Source organism: Boleophthalmus pectinirostris, unplaced genomic scaffold (genome assembly GCF_026225935.1).
Source record: "Boleophthalmus pectinirostris isolate CB_2022bp ecotype Guang Dong unplaced genomic scaffold, ASM2622593v1 HiC_scaffold_10, whole genome shotgun sequence".
NCBI classification, from domain to species: Eukaryota; Metazoa; Chordata; class Actinopteri; order Gobiiformes; family Gobiidae; genus Boleophthalmus; species Boleophthalmus pectinirostris.
The window spans coordinates 31,197,479-31,219,030 of record NW_026570971.1 but is presented as its reverse complement, the minus strand read 5'-3'; the positions used below and the strand labels follow the sequence as shown (position 1 = coordinate 31,219,030).

Sequence of the window (21,552 nt, the reverse complement as noted above, 5' to 3'; positions counted from 1 at the left end):
TGTTAAAAAGTACAAAAGTATGTAAAAGATATTTACACACCTTTTATATGAATCTAAACATTTCTGATAACGTTTCTCGATTTATGTTCAAAAAACTCACTTTTCCTATGTCTGAAGTGAGTGAAGTGATTGTGTTAAGGTTAAAGGGCGCTATGTAACTTTTTTGGATTTAGGGCCTGTTTAATTGAGATCAGTATTTTATCAGAAGTGCCTTTCGTTTAGACGGTGACGGCGTTTTTGGGACTTAAAAACGCAAACATCTGAAACCACCCTCCAGAGTGGAAAAGTTGAATATGCTCCACCGTAGTGTTTCCGTCTGCACTGCCCAAGACGCCAAACTCTGGTCAGATCTGCTCATGTCACATTCGCATTTACGTCACAGACATACAGTACACAGAAACCTGACATGCATACCCAATCGAATTCCACTCACTTTTGCGTCACCGTATGCATGCAGATTTCCTCCCGACAACGCTTGTCTAAACACAAAATAAAAAGTGAAGACGCAACGCCACTTTTGCGTCTTCTGTTCAGACTGTCATTATATAAACGTAGCCTAAGGTCCGTCACCTGCTTGTTTTTATGAAGATGTCATTGCTCTGCCTGGAATGTTCCACAGTATAATATTAAACAGCTCTGCCTTACTTTTAATAAATTGCAGGTGGTTTTTTGCCCCAAAATACAGAGAAAAACAAGTATTCTGACTGTGAGCAGAGTTGCCTCTCCACAGATCTGACCTGTAACTTGGTCTGGTTTGGAGGATAGAAAGGTTTAATGTCATACTGTACGGGTAAATAGAGACATGCACATCCAACACAAATTACGACCGAGTGGTGGGTCCAAAGACAAAAACAAAAGAAAGAGGTCAAGCCGAAATGTCACATTGCAGTGTCATTAAATAAAAATTTGGGGATCTCTTTCTTCTTTTGCACAGTTAATGCCATACTGTGAAACATTCCATACAAAGCAATAACATCTCCATGCAGAAAAGCTTTTAACAGGCCTTCCTCTAGAAAAGTGACACAATGCACCTTTAACTTTATTGTCCTGTACAATTCTTCAGTGCCACTTGGGAAACAGAAACAGTTCTGCGTTCACTTGCAGGGATCTAGTTTTTTCAGTGTTGATACGATTCTAATACTACAGCTTTAAGTGTCTAAAAATAGCATTTATTTCCATGGTACAAAAATCAAATAAAGGCTTGGTCAGGAGTACTTTAGCTGTAGGATTTGACCTATTGTGCATGTTTTGATTTAATGGGGGGGAAAAACAGGAGTGCCCAAAATAAATCCATCCAGACACAAAGAGAAACATGCAAACTCCACACAAAAACACCTGAGTGGGAGTCAAACCCAGAACCTTCTCGCTGTGAGGCTGTGAGGTGGTCGAAAGAGCCACTGTCATAACCTGACCACCCAGAACCACACGCTTTGAAAAAACTTTACAACGAGTGGATCTGGAGCTGTGTCCTGCCTCCCTGATTTTAGAGTGTGTGATTGACAGGCGGATTAACCAATCAGAGAGAAGCATGGAGAAGGAGAAAAAAGGAGAAAAATCTACACAAAGGACTTATTAACAGCACAGATTTTTTGCTGAAACATTAATCGAAGCACCAAACTATTATTTATATCAGGTAAAAGAAGTTATATAGTTTGTTCTGAATGTTACAAGTATTTTTGAGAAGAGACACGAGGTACAAATTAGCAGCTGTGGTTGGATCATCAAAAATTTTGACAGAATTTTTTTACGCCCTGTGGTCCAGTCTCAGGCCCTTCTAGATTTGAACATAATATAGAAGGGACTGGCTGATCAGGCAACCAATGTCACAGATCGGCAGCCTCACTTCCCCAGGGCAGTTGTGGCTACAAGCACTGGGTATCATTAAGAAGTTGCCAATACGATACATCTCTCGATACATAGGCCATGATATGATACATATCTCGATACAGTACACTTTCGATTCAGTATGATATATTTCAAACCCATTTGATACGGTTCAGTAAAAATAAAGGCTAAGTGATGGCTGTGATACTGAAAGTCTTTGTTAAACCACTTCTTGTGCAAAGTGTATATGAAACACATAAATTATATCAAAACAGTGAAACTGTCAAATGTGTCACATAAACAAGTTTCTTTCCTCTGAACGAGCCACAAAACTGTAGCTATAACAAAATAATTTAATAAAATATACCAAAAAATACTCTTGGCGATATATGGATACAGCAGCCCACGATATCGATACTGTATCATCACATTAAACGATACGATATATTGATATTTTGATATTTTTACACACCTATAACTTACCTCTCAGTATGGAGTGAATGAATAAGGCACTGTGAAGGGTCCATGAGTGTCCATTTTTTATATTTTCTACAAGATATAACATTATATTATCGCAGTCCTTCAGCCCTAGTGAAAAATGTTAGACTTATATTCTGTTCATTGTGTTGCAGTAGTTTTAAAGGTCCTATATTACACTAAACTGACTCTTGTGATCTTTAAGTCATGTTATAATGTTTTTACCTCCTCAAAAGCACACCTGGAGTTGTGTTGTGTTTCATTACCACATGTCTGATTAATCCTTTATTATGTCTGTCTACATCTACAAAGCTGAAAATGGTCCGTTCCACCTTTTGATGTCATGAAGCTGTAGTTTTCAAGTTAGCAGCTCCTTTTTAAGTCTTGGTTTAGTCGATATTGGTAATTCCAGGACTGAAATCATCCAGCTGATTCTAGTGAAGGTGTTTGAAGTTTAAAAACATAGTGGAGCACTTCCTGACATCATAAGTGATTCAAGTTTGAGAGAACTCAGCCTAAATTTGCGTGTTAAAATGTGTGAATGAAACAAAACACAACTCCAGGTCTGTTGGCGATGAGGAAACAACATTATAATAGCATAGATTTGATAATAGCGCAATGGGCCCTTTAAAGTAAAATTCTATACATTGTGTTGTTGCAGTAGTTTTGAGCTGGCAGTAGACAGGACTGTAGCTCTTCCTGTGTGCGTCTCCTCTTTCCTCACATTGTCCCCTCCTTTTACTCTGCTCCTTCAGGAAGTTAGCCATCCCCGCGGGCCGGCCTATCTCTCCATCTCGCATAGTTTACATACAACAGGCTCAGAGTATTTAGACTTAATCTGATGGTTAGACATACAGAGCGGCTCAAATACCAGCTTGTTTCGTAGGTTTTGCTGATTCTACTTTATGCTGGTGAGAAAAATGAGCATCTGGCGTTAAACCAAGTTACAGGGAGAGGTCCATTCACACATCTGTAAAGAGTTATAACTTCAGCCAAGATTTAAACATTCACAGGATTTGGAACAAAGCTGCTAAAAAGTACTGGATAATGTTGCAGTGTTGTACTGTTGTAATGTTACTACAACTACTTCTACAACTTGTTACTAGTTGTTTTGCAGCTTAGGGGTGACCAATATACCAAAAGATTCATGAAGATTTGTATGTACTTTTTACATTTATTGATGATTTATGTAGTTTCTGTTTATCCTGTATTGAGGCATCCGCTACTACTACTACTATTAATACTACTACTACTACTAGTACTGTCACTATCACTGTTACTGCTGCTGCTACTACTACTACTACTGCTGCTACTACTACTACTACCACCACTGCTACTACTAGTACCACTACCACTACTGCTACTACTACGACTACTACTACTACTACTACTACTACTAGTACTATCACTACTACTACTACTGCTACTACTACTACCACTACTACTACCACCACTGCTACGACTACTACCACGACTACTACTACTACTACTATTACTACTACCATCACTACAACTACTTCTACCCCCACGACTACCAATACTACTACTACTGCTGCTACTACTACTACTACTACCTCTACTACTACTACTACTACTACTACTACTACTACTACTATTACCTACATGCAACAACCTGTACCTTTACAAATACTACCGCTATTGCTACTACTGTGTACTTCCAATACTACTACATACTAGTAATACTTACTGCATCTCTACTACTACCATCAAAGTGTACTAGTAGATTACTTGTTTGTCACCCTTCAGTACTACTGCTACAGCTATTGCTACTTCTACCACTGCTACTACTACTACTACTAGTACTGAGCAAGCTGTAGTTTCATATATTGTTTTACATGTTTGGGTCACTTCAACCCTGCACAACTATTTTCTTTGTATTCATGGACAGGGAAGATGTCTGCTTCTTTCTCAGCTGGATTTAACTAAAGATTGATTTTCATGGCTTGTTTTGCTGTTGTGATGCTTTGTTCAATCAGATTCAAATAATTGTCGTGACATAACATGTTTTTCAATCTCTTTGAGCGAGAGCCGTCAGCGTGTGTAGAACTTAACGTGTGAGCGAGGCTAGGTCTCTACTTCCCCACTGGCTTTTAATTTATGTAATTTGGATTTGGACATTATAGTGCCCCAGTGTTTTTTGAATGTATCAGCTTAATTAAACAATAGTTCACAGAAGCTTCTAGAATCCATCAGTGAAAACCTTGAATATTCCCACGTATGTCTGAATGGAGCGTAGTTGGTGCATATTTCAGTGAGTCAGAGCCGTGGTGGACAAAGGGTTAATCCTATTACAATAGACTCAAACAGGAAGTGCATTCAGGCCTCACCTGAACGGCTTCAGCGCCAACACAACGCCTCAGAGAAAGTCATTACAATGTGAATGTGGAATGGTTTGTGTTTACCATCTTGATACTTTGCGGTGACATCACGCATGTGTGTCTATGGGGGAATGTTCAGCAGTTAATATGGTGACACAGTGCACATAGTAAACACTAAGGGTGTGCAAAAATATTGAAATATCGATATATATTTAATGTGATGATACAGTATCGATATCGTGGGCTGCTGTATCGATATATCACCAAGAGTATTTTTGGTATATTTAGCTAAATTGTTTTGTTACAGAGCTACAGATTTGTTGTTTGTTTAGTAGAGGGAAACTCGTTTATGCGACACATTTGACATTTTCACTGTTATGAAGTTGATGTTTTTCATGTCAACTTTGCACAAGAAGTGGTTTAACAAAGACTTTTAGTATCACAGCCAAGATTTAGCCTTTATTTTTTATTGAATCGATATTGATATTGAATATCGAATCATTTTGAAATATATCATATTGAATCAAATGTGCACTGTATTGAGATATGTATCGTATCATGGCCCATGTATCGTATCGGCAATTCTTAATGATATCCAGCCCTTGTAAACACTACCAAAAAAAGATAATCTGAAATCTGACAAAATACAAAATGGATTTGAACAACAAATTTTCAGGAGCCTGTGATCAGTAACAGTTGTCCTGTTTAGGAGTTTATCAGCAAAAAACGTGAGAAAAACTTGCTGACGGAAAAACTTGCTGACTATAGTTTTATGAGAGATTTGTTTAACAGCACAAATCAGCTCACCTGTTGCAGTTCCAACTAAGTCAGCTCTTTCCGATCAAAGCGTATTAAAATAAAGCTCAGATTAGAGTTTAACAAGTTTCAGATGGAGCATGCTTACAGGTGGCATCACACACCCAGGAAATGTTGATGGCATAAGCCGCCAGCTATCGATTAAAAGAAGCAAAGGGTATAATTAGTCATGCCTAGCAATTAATTTCTTAAATCTTGTTTTCAAACAATTGTGTAGAAAATCATACACCGTACAGAGCCATTATATTCCTGTTAATTATAGAGCAAAGAACAGCACGGCTCCTGTCACTCACATATGTCACTATTATATATCGACGAATAAGTTGTGGCGCAGTGAAGTGGTTTTTGTCCGTAGAAATAACCAAACTGAAAACAGAGGCCGGATCCACAAACATGCCATTTAAAACTTGCAGCTCAAAAAGAATCATAAAATGGACATATAAATGGACTAGGGGTGGGCAAAAATATCAAAATATTGATTATATCTTATTGTTTAATGTGCTGATACAGTATCAGTATCGTGGGCTGCTGTATCGATATATTCCCAAGAGTATTTTTTGGTATATTTTACTAAATTTGTTGCTTGTTCAGAGGAAGAAAACTCGTTTATGCAACTCATTTTACATTTTCACTGTTTGGATGATTAAAATGGGCATGTTTCATATGAACTTTGCACAACAAGTGGTTTTAATGTCACAGCCATGATTTAGTCTTTATTTTTTTATTGAACCGTATCAAATTGATTTGAAATATATTGCACTGAATCAAAAGTGCACTGTATCGAGACAGGCATCATATCGTAGCCTAGGTATGTATCGTATCATCAACTTCTTAATGATACCCAGCCCTAAAATGGACATAGCTAAACTGCTAGTTGCCGGTAATCTGAAGTGAGCATGGGCGCACTTCCGGCTCCATAGACCACGGCTCCAGTTCACTTTGCATTGAGAAAACACTGTCCCTCTCTTTGTCCTCTTCTTTATACAGTCTATGAGATAGGCCCAGTAAATACAGAGATATTTGCCATAAACAAGAGCAACACATCTGGATTTTGACTTTCAATTCTATACAACGGTTACGTCCAGAGACCCACAGGACCCCTCCGGTGAGGTCAGAGCACTCAGACCTCTCAGTGCTGTGACTTTGGCCTCAGGTTAAACAGCAGAGTGACTTGTTTTGTGACTGTGGATATTACATAAGAACATTTCATCTGCTGCAGTGAAGGAGCCTCCACATCAGGGAGCATAGAGTGAGACCTGTGACCCACAACAGCTCCAGGGCCCAGGCTCCACTCTGCACTCAGCACAGTCAGAGGGGCCTGTTCCCAAAGAGGCAGAGATCACTGTCCTGTCAAGATGAATCACTATCAAGTCTAATGTGTCTTTCTTCATGCTTTATTAAGGCTGATTAAAGGTCATATATCACACAGAATAGACTCTTGTGATTTTTAAATCATCTTGGAATGTTGTTACCTCCTCAAAAACAGACCTGGAGTTGTGTTTAGTTTCATTCACACATACTCCAGGTACCGTATTTTTCGGACTATAAATTGCACTTTTTTCCACGGTTTGGGTGTTTCCTGCGACTTATACTCTGGTGTGACTTATATATTAAAATGTTCAGACTGACAGACGCTCTAGGCCGCTCTAGGCTTGTGTGTCAGTATCTACTGCTACTGTTACTCTTGTACCGCTGTCACTTCGCTCTCTGCTGCGCATGTCTCCTGTATAAAAAGCCGCTGTCTTGCTGCAAATAGTGAAATATGCCGCTGAAAATCAAGCAGCAGAAAGAAAGTTTGGAGCAAGCGAGAAACTTGTGAGGGACTGGTGGAAAGCGAGGATGGAGAACACAGCTTCATGGGAACCAGGTAGGTTTGCCATGTAACTTTTCTGGAAGTCACTGGATGGATCGACAAAGCCTGGACTTCAATGACAACTGAAACCATCCTGTCGGGATTCAGAAAACCGGAAAAATTCTAACTGGAACTGATGCTGAGTCTGATGACAGCTACACAGAAGTGGAAGCGGCGCTCTGTTTACATCATGGATCTATGGTTTATCTCTGGAGGTCATGCAGAAGTGGCACCAAGGATGAAGAATTCAATGGATTTAGTGAGTTTGGTAAACTTATGTTCTGTTGTTTATGCTATAATTATCTAAATAACTTTTAAAATGTGACGTTAACATATTAACGACTATTCAGCCTCTTGTTCTTTGTTCTATTGTTATTACTATAACTTGCCTTACAAGAGGAAATGTCGGTTCCTGGCCTCTGATTTTATAAAATACATTTCCCCAAAAAGTGCGACTTATAGTCCGGTGCGACTTACAGTCTGGAAAATACGGTATGTTTGTGATGAGGAATTATAACCTAGATCCAAGAGAGAATAAAGCAATAATAATAATTAGCTACAGAAGATCTTCCCATTACTGCAAACAAACTTTGCACACAGTAAATATTGAACCCCAAAATACATTGTTCCAGTTTCATTTTTTGAACGATGACTTAGATTTATAGACAAACTTTATTGATCCACAAGGGAAATTACTTGGACACAATAGCTCACACATCACAATATATTACAATAATAAAGTGAATATAAATGGTAATAATACATTCTAAATAAATAGGAAAAAAGATAGCAAGAGACTGGTGTCAGATGAGGCATAATTATATAAATGTATATGCACAACTAAAAATAAATAGAAAATAAGTAATAAAAATATCTCCGCATGAGTCCATATAGTATTTCTAGTGACAGGTCTAACCAAAGCAGCTCTGTTCTCTTTAGTGAACTCAGCCTCACTGCTGTCCACTCTGCTCTCGTCCCTCTGGAGTGAATCAATAGGAAATGTTCAGGTCTCATTCTGATAATGTGATTTAAAGTGTATTAGATCAGCAGAGTTTCCCATCAGCTGAATAAACAGGTCCTTTGGCAGAGATGAGGTTTATGAGGTCTGGAGGTCTGACTGCGGAGAGGGCAGATTTAAACTCCAGAGACCAGAGAGGAAGTAGACCTGTCTGAGTCACAGGAAGAGGGCTACACAAATATTAGACTGCTAAATAAATACAGTGCGGGAATGGTATTAGAAGTATTCTGGATTTGGTAATGGAAATAAAATGGCTATTACAGATTAGAACGGCATAAAAAAATGTGGATTGTGAAATGTTGGGGGGCCCTTTACCAGAAAAGTTACATGGTGCACCTTTAAAAAGGAATTAAGCAGATTGGTAAAGCTATTTATTATTTATTATACAGTAGGGATTAGGGGTGTAACGATATCGATATCCAAGTCTCACGATACAATATCTTCACAGTATGAATCTCACAGTACGATATTTATTGCAATATCGTGGGAAAGCTCACAATATGTTGGGGAGGCTCACGTTTAGGGATGTAACAATATCCAAATCTCTCGATACGATATTTTCACGATATACATCTCACATTATGATATTTATTGCGATATTTTGTGGAGGCTTACAAAACTGTTAATATGCCACTTTTTCCTCTTAAAATGCCTTGACACGATTTAATCCAAAGAACTAAGACTTAAAAGTGCTTAGAACTGTTATTTCTTCTTGTAGTCTACACTGAAATGGAGCAAAGGATCATGGTCTATGTAGTTCCATCTGTTGTTTTTTTTACCTCTTGCTGCACCAAAACTCTTAATTTAAGCAAAGATACTTCGGTTATTGTTACATCTCTAGTAGGGATGTAACGATAATCAAAATATCGTGATATTGTATTGTAAAAATTCTCACAATAATATCGTGGGTCATCACAATATGTTGAATCTGAAGTCTCTTTACTTAAATTCATTGTTTTGGTGCAGCAACAGCTAAAAAATAGTGAGGACTACATACACCATGATCCCTTGCTCTGTTTCAGTCCAGTCTACATGCTGAAATAAGTGTTATAATCACTTTGAAACCTTAATTATTTGGGTTATGATGAAAGAAAAGTACCACAATTTTGGATATATATATATTTTTTTGCCTCCACAAACTATCGCAATAAATATCGTACTGTCAGATGGATATTGTGAGAATATTGTATCGAGAAATTTGGATATTATTACATCTCTATTATATGGTAATTATTCTGCAATTTTGTGATTTATTTTACAGTTCATTCTTTTTTTGTGCTATATTCTGGTAGATTTCAAGGATATCGTCAGAAGATAATTGAAACAGATATTTTCATGTACATTTTTGTGACTATGCCTTTCCCCCCCTTACATCACGGTGTCAGAAATTCCATTGAAGGGGTCTTGTCCGTTCTTGTGTTCAGAGCACAGAATCAAAGGAGTCCATTGTTAAACAGAAGCAGATGTGAGAGTGGAATCTCCTGATGCTGCATTTTTCTCCTCTTCAGGCCTGAGCTATGTCCCTTTGCTCCACTGTAAATCTACTCCACTATACTGGCCTGTTCTGACTTTCATTTAATGAGTTTTCTATACGCCTCATGTATGACCTTAACATACACAGAATCTTTATAGTTTAACACAGAGTTGGTGATGACGGAACTCACTAACCTGACTCATGTCAGATTGATCTATGCGCCACTCTGAATTGAGTTCTACACGTTATCAATCTGGCGTCTGTCACGGGAAGTGATTGGGAAAAGGTGGAACGCCATGATGAATATTTGAATCTTGATAAACAACGGAACTAGCCAGGCTGGCTCCACCTAGTTTCATTTCTCTCCAGTGACTGGTCAGGAATCAGAATACAGTTGTAGTTGTAGACCGCGCGCTGGCCAGTCAGCGAAGAGCTGTGAAGCCATGACATCAAACTCAAGCGCCTGTCTGGATCCCTTTTGTGGAACAGCACCACAGTAAACAAATCAGTCGAGATGGATGTAGACGAAGACAGACATTCTGTGTTGGCAACGATTCCCGAGATTGAGGATTTAAAGCTGGAATAAAGCGAATGTTTGGTGAATTTTATTAAGGGGAAAGACGTTATTGCCCTTCTTCCTTCGGGATTTGGCACATTACATACATTTAAGCGATTGCTTAAATAAAAAGTACCCGCCTACCGTCGAGTGAACAAATCCTAATGCTGCAAGGTCAGACAGTTTTCACGAAGTGAAACTGGCTGATGAATCAGGCTACAATAGGCAAGAAAATGGCCAAGAAATCTAACTTTTGTTACATTCATTTGAGAAAAAAACACAGAGGTCTTCCCTGTCCACAAATGCACATAGCTCTTACCTTCTGGATGTTTTTCACCAACTGTAATAACACTAAAATAGGCTGAAGTATGTCTGTTTGTTTTTCATTGGTTTGGGCGCCTGCACACAATTCTCAGTGCTGCTCTGTGATTGGTTGCCCTTCACCTGTCGGGCCCTGATGGATTCTTGTGAGTTTGTGAAGTCCGAAATATTATGAATATCCGTCTTGCTGTGTAGGTTTGGGGCTGGCTGTGTAACTGTCAGAATGCTGATTTGTTGGCCTGGTTTATGGTTTATATCTCTGTAATTACTGGGCCTGTACACTTCTATACACTCACAGACAGAAACAGTGCAGTGGGTTTGTGCAGAGCTGATGTGAGAGCTGTGATCTGTGCCACGTGGACACAATCCTGAAGGATGAACAGAGGAAGCACCGTCAGCTAAAGCGCTAAACGACAGGATCAGGATCAGACCAATGCGTGTGAGAGAGACTAGACCACCATGAACAGGGCTGATGGAGAGAAATAGGTTGTGGAGTAGGGATGTCACAATATCAGATCTACTTGTAAAACACCATATTCAAATTGGGACTAAACTGGGGCTACACCTGGAACTAAACCAAAGGTAGGCCTGACGATAAGAGATTTTGCTGGACGATTAATTGATCAAGAAACTATTGCGATAAACGATAATATTCACATTTGTTGAGACCATTTTCAACTAATATAATGACCATGGAATAAAAATGCAAATACACCCTTTCAAGGATCAATAAACTTTACTTTCTAAAGAACATTTAACACAGGAACTGCAAGGCAAACAAAAACAAGCAAACAAACAACAGCCTAAATAAAGTAGACTTGTTAACATAAGAATAGCCTAATGTAGTCTGGCTTACAGCAAGGACTTGTTAACAAAGAAAATGCACTTGAATAAACTATTGTTGAACCAAACACAACCAAACAATAAGTAAAATGGATTAAGTCTCTGTAACAAAATTGCCTTTAAAAGTGATTTTAGTCGTTGATTTACTTTGGAATATTGTGGCTCCTCTCTCTGTGGCTGCTGCTGTGAGCCTCGGCAGTTTGGTCTTAAAATGTTCATATTAACCCCTCTACATGATCCTATTTTGCTATTTTGTCCTTCGGGATTGTCGGACTGCTTGGCACTGCGCATGCCTCCTGCAGAAAGAGCCACTATCCTGTCTGGTATCATGTCAGTGACTTGTGGGATTTCAGCAGATCTCGGGCTCTCCCGGGGGCTAGGCTAGTCGTGTTGTTTGGGAGTGGGTGTATGTCAGCTGCTGGGGTTTGAGCCATTTCTTCTTGTTGTTTGCATGTTTGACTGAATTTGATGCATGTGAGCCATTGAGATGTATCCCACTCACTGCTGTTGATTTGGCATCATGACTTGTTTTGTCACATGGCAATGGGCTTTGAACTTTGAACCTTTTGTTGCTCTGACGGCGGCTCTAGCTGCATGTTAACTGCACAGACAGCAGCACTTTCTGCACTCAGGCTGCGCACGCATTCGCTGTGTTGAATAATCCATCTATTCCGTCTATGCCATAGTATGACGCTGACACGTTCGTTCATCATTACACTAAGGAAACGAAAGGAGACAGAAGAGAGCGATAGAAGCATTTTGACATTCAGTCTCTTTGGTAGAAAGGGTGACAAAGAGAGACGAGGAAAAGAGACAACCATACAAATTGAAATTATTCTGGCTGGAAAAGTTATCGAGCTTGTTAAAAGTTATCTTGTGATTTACTGATTATCGTTACAGGCCTAGTCAAGTATTAAACCAGGACTGGAACAGGACCAAGCAAGAACATGTGAACTCACGCATAATTTTACAGTTATTGTGAAAAACAGGAAAGACTGTATTTTCAATTAATGAATAAAAAAAAAATAATATATACATATATATAAAAATCACCAAGGCTCCATATTTCCATTGCAGCTCATGCTTGAAGTGAGTAACAGCAGTTCTGATATCAGCCGTTTGTAATTTGCATCTGTACTCTCTAATCTTCACTGTGTAACCAAATGAAATTGAACCATAGATAGAAGATTCGTACTACAAGAAGTCTAGACAGAGGTGGCACAGCAGAGTTGGCACCTCATAGCAACATGGTTCTAGGTTCTGTTCCCAGACTGTTTGGTGTTTGTTTCTGTCTGTGTTCTAGAGGAGGGTCTGCCACACACTTGTCTCCATGGAGATGTTATTATTACCTGGAATATTCTGTAGTATGGCATTACATTTGTCTATCTTGCATTCATTCAGTCACAGGTGTTTTATTTTTTTGCTGAATACCTTGAAAAACATTTTAACATGATCAGATTTCACCTCTCCACAGATCTGACCTGTAGCTAAACATGGCCTGTATGGAGTGTGGGTTTTGTCTGGTTTCTTTTTTCTATTTTTCTTTTCTCCTACTTTTCCGCCATCTTGGAAAAACTGTAGAATTAGTTTGACATTTTCGTTCAGAGGTGATGATGGTTCTGACCTTTTGGTGCTCAGACCGAAAAAAGCAGAGTCTATATTGTAATTACCGTTCAAGAATCCACCCACTCATTAGGCTGACGTGGACCTTCTCTTACTATGGAAAACCTCTAGATCAGTGAAAATCAGTTGAATCACTTGAATGTTTTTTACTGTCAGTACTTATAACTTTAAAGAGCCTGTACATGATTATTTTCCCCATGTGTTTGAGCAAAATTTGTCTTAAAACTCAGATGTATCACGTAAGCAGCTCTTGAGGTCAAAATAAGTCATCATCAGGAAGTGCATATTAGCCTGCTAGTTGTTAGTTTTGTACATAATATATTTGTTTTAAGCCAGTTAATATTGTTGATATGTTTGTTTGTTTTTTTCAGTTACTGTATCTGAAAACCAGTCAAAATTAACATAATCTTGTAATTCATTCAATGTAATTAAATCTAACTTCTCAAATAGAGCTTAATATTAAAAGAGTAATATGTAACTTTTCTTGAGGAGGTTCCACTACCAACTTGTGTCCATGGAGATGTTATTGGACTGAAACTTATATATATGTCTTGCATTCAGTTAGGTATTTTATTGCTTGTAAAAACATGCATTTTTACTGAGTGCAGGGTCGCCTCTCCACAGATATGACCAGTAACGTGGCTTGGTGTCACTTGTTTGCCACATTTATGATGCCATACTGAGTGAGGAACATTCCAGACAAAGCATCAGCATCTCGAGCAGGTGGCAGACACTAGAAAGGTTACGTAATGCACGTTTAGATTGAACTCATTTTAAGCCCATGCGTTTAGCTCCTTTGTACAGTGTAGTGTTCCCCGTGCTGGCCTCACATAATGGGCTGGTAAACCATCAATAAACAATAAAGTGCACAGGTGTATCACTTACACACTTTCTCTGTCCGTGTTCACTGAACCACAGCTCAAACTGCTGCTCGGAGACACACTCAGGTTTCTACAGAACACAACACCGGCTAATGCACAACTAAAAACAAGGACAACATGAGAGATTTCAGTCTTATTTCTATTGTTGGTGCTCGTTTTAGATGAATATTGTGATCTAAAATATCCAATTTATAACATAATGACCCACAGGTGACAGATTGTAAGTACAGAGCAGACGCAAGCACAATACAGTATGTGTTCATTAATAGCAATCATATCTAGTATTCAGTTTTGCATTGAGATTGAGTTTATCTTCTAGGGATGTAACAATAACTGAAATATTGTGATTTCAAAGGTTCTTGCAATAATATCGTGTACCATCACAATATATCGAATTGTAAATCTCTTTGCTTAAATTATGAGTTATGGTGCAGCAATAGCTAAAAAAAAGATGAAGAACTACATAGACCATGATCCTTTGCTTCATTTAACAGTTCTAAGCACTTTTAAGTTTAAGATTAAGTCTTGTCAAGGCATTTTAAGAGGAAAAGTAGCATATTAGCCTCCACAAAATATCACAATAAATATCGTATTGTGAGATGTATATCGTGAAAATATCGTACCGAAAGAATTGGATATTGTTACATGTCTAATTGTGAGCTTTCCCATGATATTGTAATAAATATCGTACTGCAAGTTTCATACTGCAATGATATTGTATCATGAAACTTGGATATCGTTACACCTCTATTATCTTCTTTTACTTACTCCCCATTGGAACAGTAAACATCTGACTCTCTTCTGCCTATTACACTAACATTTGACTGATTGTCTTGTTTTATATTTTAGAAAAGCCTTGTGTACATTCTCCTGTGACAATAGCTCAGTATTGTCTCTGCACAGGTCATGGAGCCTATAGGAGGACAAAAGGGCTCCAGGTCTCCTTTGAAAATAACAGCAGGAGATATCAGAGCACGCTCCCTGCAGCAGACTGTCCCAGAAAAACACTAACACAATACACTAGAACACAAACTGAACTGCATGCAAATCTCATACTAAGTGTTTGCATTGTTGTTTATGCTAAAAACAGCAGTGAGATCTTCTATAGATCTGTACCTGTTGTCTTATAACCTTATAACCCTGACATACAAGAACGTTGGACCTTCCCTGAATAGTTTTTGAATAGTCTAGATCATATCAGAAGCTCGCAGGTTAATGGAAAAGCAATATAACTTTTCTTTGTCTAAAATCATGCTTTCAATTATTCTTGAGGTGTTGAAACTAGTATAAAAGTATTAAACTACAGAACTACTGATATTTTTCACCTCTACATTCTCTGGGTGTGTGATGCTGTCATGCTGGTACTGACCACAGGCTCCTGAAAATGTGCTGTTTAAATCCTTTTGTATTTTTCCTTTTCATCTTTTTTTGTCAGCGTTTACTAATGTGGCATTGTGTGACCATGGAAACTCCTAAACATTCCACCATAAATATACATACACAACACCCCCAGAATGATGTCACGGCAAAGTATTACGTGCATACTGTCGAGACATCACGAGGGCTGTGGTTCTTTAGCCGTTTGGTTTAATCGGTCATGTCTCAGTCGACCAACACTTGTATTAGACACATTTTATTTACATTATAATGATTTAAATGGGACAGCAACAGAAAGGAAAGGGAATGGAGTGAGTTAGCTGAAGATTTGGGAGTAAATCATGAGTTTAATCTGTCTTTTTACACAATACAATGATCCCTAGTACATTCTTGTTTAAATAGTTGTTGAGATCATAGGTACTGTACTTTTTGATAGCTTTTGCCATGTAGGGCTGCTCGATTATGGAAAAAAAAATCAGTATCACAATTATTTTGGTCAATATTGAAATTACAATGATTTAAATTATTATTTTTCTGCATTTATTCAGCATTTCTCTCAAAAAAAAAAAAAAAAAAACATTTGTTATTGATAATTTACGCACCACATTCAAATTGAAAATACATTCAGGCTACAAATATGTACCTTAGAGCAGTTTTGTGATGTAAAAAACATAAAATGAATAAAATATACTTTGAATATGAAATAAGGCATAATCCAAAATACGATATATCCAGCTGTTCTACAATCCCTATAGTTATATTAATATACTTATTTATATTTTTAAAAATCCCAAAATAAACATTGTTAAGCTTTATTGTTTAAACTTGATTCTATGAGTTTGGATATCGTTTGTCACACAAATTGAAATCTCGAACAAAATTCAATTAATTGCACAGCCTTATTGCCACGCCCCCTTTATTATTATTATTTACTAATCAATCCAGATGACATGTTTTTAGTCAACCAAGGATTTATGTAGTCGACTACAGCTAGGCCTGTATACAAAAGTATATCGATTTTAATGGAACAATATTTTTGGGGTCAGTATTTAACATGGGTACTTTTTCTTTGTTCTAGTGGGAAGGTTTTGGTTATTTTTTGGCTATATGTTAAGATTTCTATGACTTCTAGGACTCATTACAGATGCAAACTACGTATTCATGTCACAATATTGTAGCCTGATTCATCAGCAGGTTTCACTTCATAGAAACCGTCTGACCTCGCTGTGTTAGAATTTGTTTGCTCGGCAGTAGGCGGGTACTTTTTTTCATTTAATCAATCGCTGCTATTTGGTTGTGACTTATCTAATGCTCCACTAACAGGGCTAACTGAGAAATTAAGCTTTTCCTGTAGGAAGAAGGGCAATAACATCTTTCCCCTTGATAAAATTCACCAAACATTCTCTTTGTTCCGGCTTTAAATCCTCGATCTTGAGAATCGTTGCTAACACAGAATATATGGCTTTTCGCTGAGCGGCTGGTGCCCGAACTCGCACTTCCGGGATTTTTGCGAACTGTTTAGTGTATTCCAATTCCTGACCTAGTTACTGGAGAGAAATGAAATTGAGCGGAGGCACTAGGTGGCACCAGCCTGGCTAAGAATATTGTACATTTAGAACAGATTTTGTGGTTTAAATCTGCTCATGTGTTTGGATATCAGAAAGTTGGAATCACTGCAGCATTTCAGATCACTAATAAAAACTCCCCTGTTCAATTTGGCATTACTCTATGATTTTCCCCGTTTTCTGCAGTGTTGCTTCCTAGTTGTTTGTAAAGCGTCTTTGAGTGTCTAAAAAAACGCTATATAAGTCCGATGTAATTATTATTATTATTATACATGTGTTTCAGTATTATCCTTTATTGTCTATATTTACTGCACAACTCAGTGACATCATTGTGGGGTAAATCATATTATTTCTTGCAGTCCTCAGTCTTTTGTATCTCCAATCTCTCTGCAGAGCCCAGAGGAGCCCCGGTCAGCAGCCTGTGTCCTGGATCTGCAGACTGGGCTCTGTTCGTCCAGTGACCGGCTTTAATGAGAGCCCATGCTGTATGTCAACACAACACGATTTATGACCGCATTACCCACAATGCCCTCTGTCTCTGCACCAACAAAGCAGCGCTGTACGGCCCAGGCACGAGCCACTGAATGGGCACTTAGTCTGAGGAGGATTTTCAAATGAAACTGAACTTCAGAGCACACAGAACACACGGAGCTGTCTGGAGGAGTTCTGTTCTTAGTGACGTTATAGGCAAAGGACAAGTGGTGCTATCAGTTATACATTTGTGGTTAGATCCTGTGCATATGGAAAGAAGTTATGTTATGTTAGTTACATTTTAAAGCTCCTAGATTACACAAAATTGACTCCTGTGAGCTTTAAGCCTTGTTATAATGTCGTTAGTTCCTCGAAAACATACATGGAGTTGTGTTTTGTTTCATTCACAAGCTTGATGAACCCTGCATTATTAGTCTGCCCAGTGTTTACATCTCCAAAGCTCAAAATGCTCAGTTCCACCTTGTGATGTCATGAAGCGGTAGTTTTCAACTTAACAGCTTCATTTTACTTTTAGTTTAAAAGAGATCGACAATTCAATTTTGAGCCACTGCCAATCGTCTGTGTGTGGATTGGAGCAGCAGAGTTCAGACTTTGGAGGAAGAAATTTGAGTATTTTATCGAGTTACGTGCCACTGCAAAGGAGAAATTCAATTTGTTGACTGGACAAAACGTTTATTTGGTCGAACTGGTTCTGGTCAGACACTGGTGGACACTTTCTTATATCTGTCTGCAGGGAGGAGCTAAATAACTACTCTGAAACTATTGAAATGCATTGAATGTGGGGTCATATTAGGAGAATCATTCAGCGCCTTAATGGGACTTTCACACCTCTGGACCTGATCTGGCTCTCCCTATTGTTCTCTTGTTTGTTTTGTTTTAGGTTTGAGGATGGAGTTGTAAATAGGAGATAGATGCTGTCTGAGGCCTCCATTTCTGTTTAGAGGATTCTCTTTCTTAACAAAAAATAGCTTATTTAACCCTCCTCTCAAACCAATTCTTTTCTCTGGCTAAGATCTGAGGCCCGTGGCTTTTTGGTGGAGATGCACAGCAGACTGAGGTCCTGTGTTGCTCTCTCGTCTGTGTTGGTACATGATCCTCTTGTGAAGTAGCTGTTTTGTTTCTCCGGTGTAGCGCTCACTGCAGTCTTGACTACTTAAGTGCCGTTGTTTAAAGCGTATTGTTTATGTTCAGGAAATTAACGTTGAATGCCATTTTAATTTGTTTTAATAAGACAAAATAAAATTGAAAATCCTGACCAATCATAGTGGGTGAAAAAATGTTGGGTCATTGGGCAAAACACTTCACCCACACTATCAGTCCCTCCCAGAGCAGCTGAGAATGTGGAGTGAATGAATAATGCACAAAACTTTGAGTGTCTAGAAAAACTGTCTATGAAACTAAAGCATTTGTTTTTGTCAGTATTGCCCCACTCCTGTTCCTTTGTCCATCCATGGACAGATTTGATCCATAATATTGTAATTCAGAAAATCATTCAAAGGAGGATATTACTTCATCAGGTTTCTGTTTTCAGCATCACCTAGTTTACCAAATGGACCACTTTGTCTCACTTACTGCTGCATTTTAAAGTGAAAGACCTCCTCTGTGTACACAAAGGAGTCACAGACACCTTTTGGAGCCCCTCTTTTTGATGCTAATTTGCCCCTGTGGTGTGGAATGTGCTCCTCCTGAGTGTGTGATGAGGCAGAGGTGAGGTTTACAGACAGGAAGAGGTGATGATGGGTTTGTAGATGTCTTGTTTTGTTCTTTTGTCTTCAGGTGGGGTGGTTCACGCCTCTGAAGTTGCATCTGACCCCAGGCTCGTGTGGAGACGGGCAGGTTTGAACTTGTACCTGTGTTAAAAGTTAGAACGAGGTCTGAGGTGAGCTAGGACAAAGAAAGATATGAGTGTAGTTTTTCAAAATAAACAGTCTGCAGCCTATTGACTGTGGTACTTTTTAGGGTCCATATTATGCTATTTTCTGATCTATGCTATAATGTGATTTACTCATCAAAAACATACCTGGAGTAGTTTTTATTTAACACACAAATCCTTCTTCTTCTCTCAAACAAAACACTCTGTTCAACCTTGTAATGTCATATACATTACATATGTATCTGACATATACATATACAGGAAGTGCTCCACTGTGTTTTAAACTCCATACACTTTCACTGGAATCATTTGGATAATTTCTGTTTGGAGATGTAGACAGATTAATAATAAAGGATTATAATAAAGGATTACTCAAACAAGTATGAATGAAACAAAACACAACTCCAGGTCTGTTTTTGAGGAGGTAACAACATTTTAACATTTCTTAAAGCTCACAAGAGTCAGTTTTGCATAATAAGATATACAAGAAAACATGTTATAAGATAAGGCAGACCTGTTTATTTGTTTCACATTGGAAAAATCTGTGTTGCAACGCAAGGTCCAGAAATTTGCTTATTTTTCTTGTGATTTTAAGATTGCAGTGTCGTAACTGAAAAGTACAAGAACAATGAATCTCTTCTGAGGGAGGTTAAATCTGTGCATTTGACCCATTCTTAACCAGAGCCACTGGGTCCTAGCCAGGCTGGCGCCACCTAGTGCCTCCACTCAATTTAATTTCTCTCCAGCGACTAGGTCAGGAATCAGAATACACTAGATCGTTTGCAAGAACCCGGAAGTTGGTCGGTGCGCGGTCTACAATCAGCGAAGAGCTGTGAAGCCATGACGTCAAACTCAAGCGCCTGTCTGGTTTCCTTTTGTTTAACAGCACAACAGTAAACAAAGCGGTTGAGATGGATGTAGACGAAGACAGACATTCTGTGTTGGCAACGATTCCTGAGAATGAGGATTTAAAGCCGGAACAAAGAGAATGTTTGGTGAATTTTATCAAGGGGAAAGACGTTATTGCCCTTCTTCCTACGGGATTTGGTGCGTTACAGACAACACAACCAAATATTAGCAATTGGTTAACTTAAAAAGTACCCTCCTACTGAGGTCAGACAGTTTCCACGAAGTGAAACTGGCTGATGAATCAGGCTAATTGGGTCCTGCTGTCTGGGTCAGTGAGATACTGTAGTTCAGAGGTCGGGACCCATCTCTAGACCTTGAGCTAGTCTTAATCAGGACCTTCACTGGAGAATTTGCCCTATGGTGCATGTTTTGGGTTGATCAGATTGGTCGATGTGGCATACAACAGTCCTGTATGTTATAAGAAGTTTAGTTCTTTATAGCTCCCATTTCATTCTATAGTGGAGGCACTGATGGAAACTGTAGATCTGTGCAGTGTGTTATAGATCTCATATGAAGTGTGTTAGTCTTATTCTATGTAAATAAAGTCCCGAGCTGAACACAGTGACCTGAATAATGCACAAAAGGCTCATTCTCAGAGCTGTGTTTGGTCTTTAGTTCAGGAGAGTTCAGTTTTTCCACTTGAGCTGCAGCTCCACCTCAGACACAGAGGGAGGAGCACACAACCTCATGGAGCTCAGAGACAGTTAGGACGATTACAAAGTAGTGTCGTCACAATACTGAACATTTCAAACTTGATTTTGATACCAAGGAGTCGACTTGATACTCAATACTGATTTCAATACCACGATGATAATAAAAACACTGTTTATTTAGACAATAGAATGTGATTTTCAACATCTTTTATGTGTGTAATCCCTCAGTGGTCCAGGTAGGACCATAGGTGTATACTAGTCTATGTTCTCTTATACTTGTTCTGATACAGCTCAAGATCATTCTAAAGCTATTCAGCAAAGGTTCATTAGTTTTAGTATTGATTCGTATCTGATTTTTGATACTTTTGACGACCATAAGACTAAAACAAGACTGATTGGAAAACATGTGGGAGGAGGGTTTGAGATTTTTGTTTACATTTATTGATTACCGTATTTTTCAGACTATAAGTCACACTTTTTTTTTCATGGTTTGGATGTTTCCTGCGACTTATACTCCGGTGCAATTTATGTATTAAAATTTTCAAACTGACAGCCACGAGAGGCTCTAGGCTTGAGTATCAGTTTTCTGTGCATGTCTCCTGCAGAAAAAGCCTCTGTCCTGCTGCAAGTAGTGAAATATGCAGCAAAAAATGGTAATC

The 21,552-nt window shown here is 38.5% G+C and overlaps 1 protein-coding gene across 2 annotated transcripts in view; it reads left to right on the top strand.

The window, feature by feature from the left end:
- The window catches only part of frmd6 (FERM domain containing 6), a 76,274-nt gene that overhangs the window by 17,625 nt on the left and 37,097 nt on the right, over window positions 1-21,552 (top strand). The gene's annotated exons all lie outside the window — the stretch shown is intronic.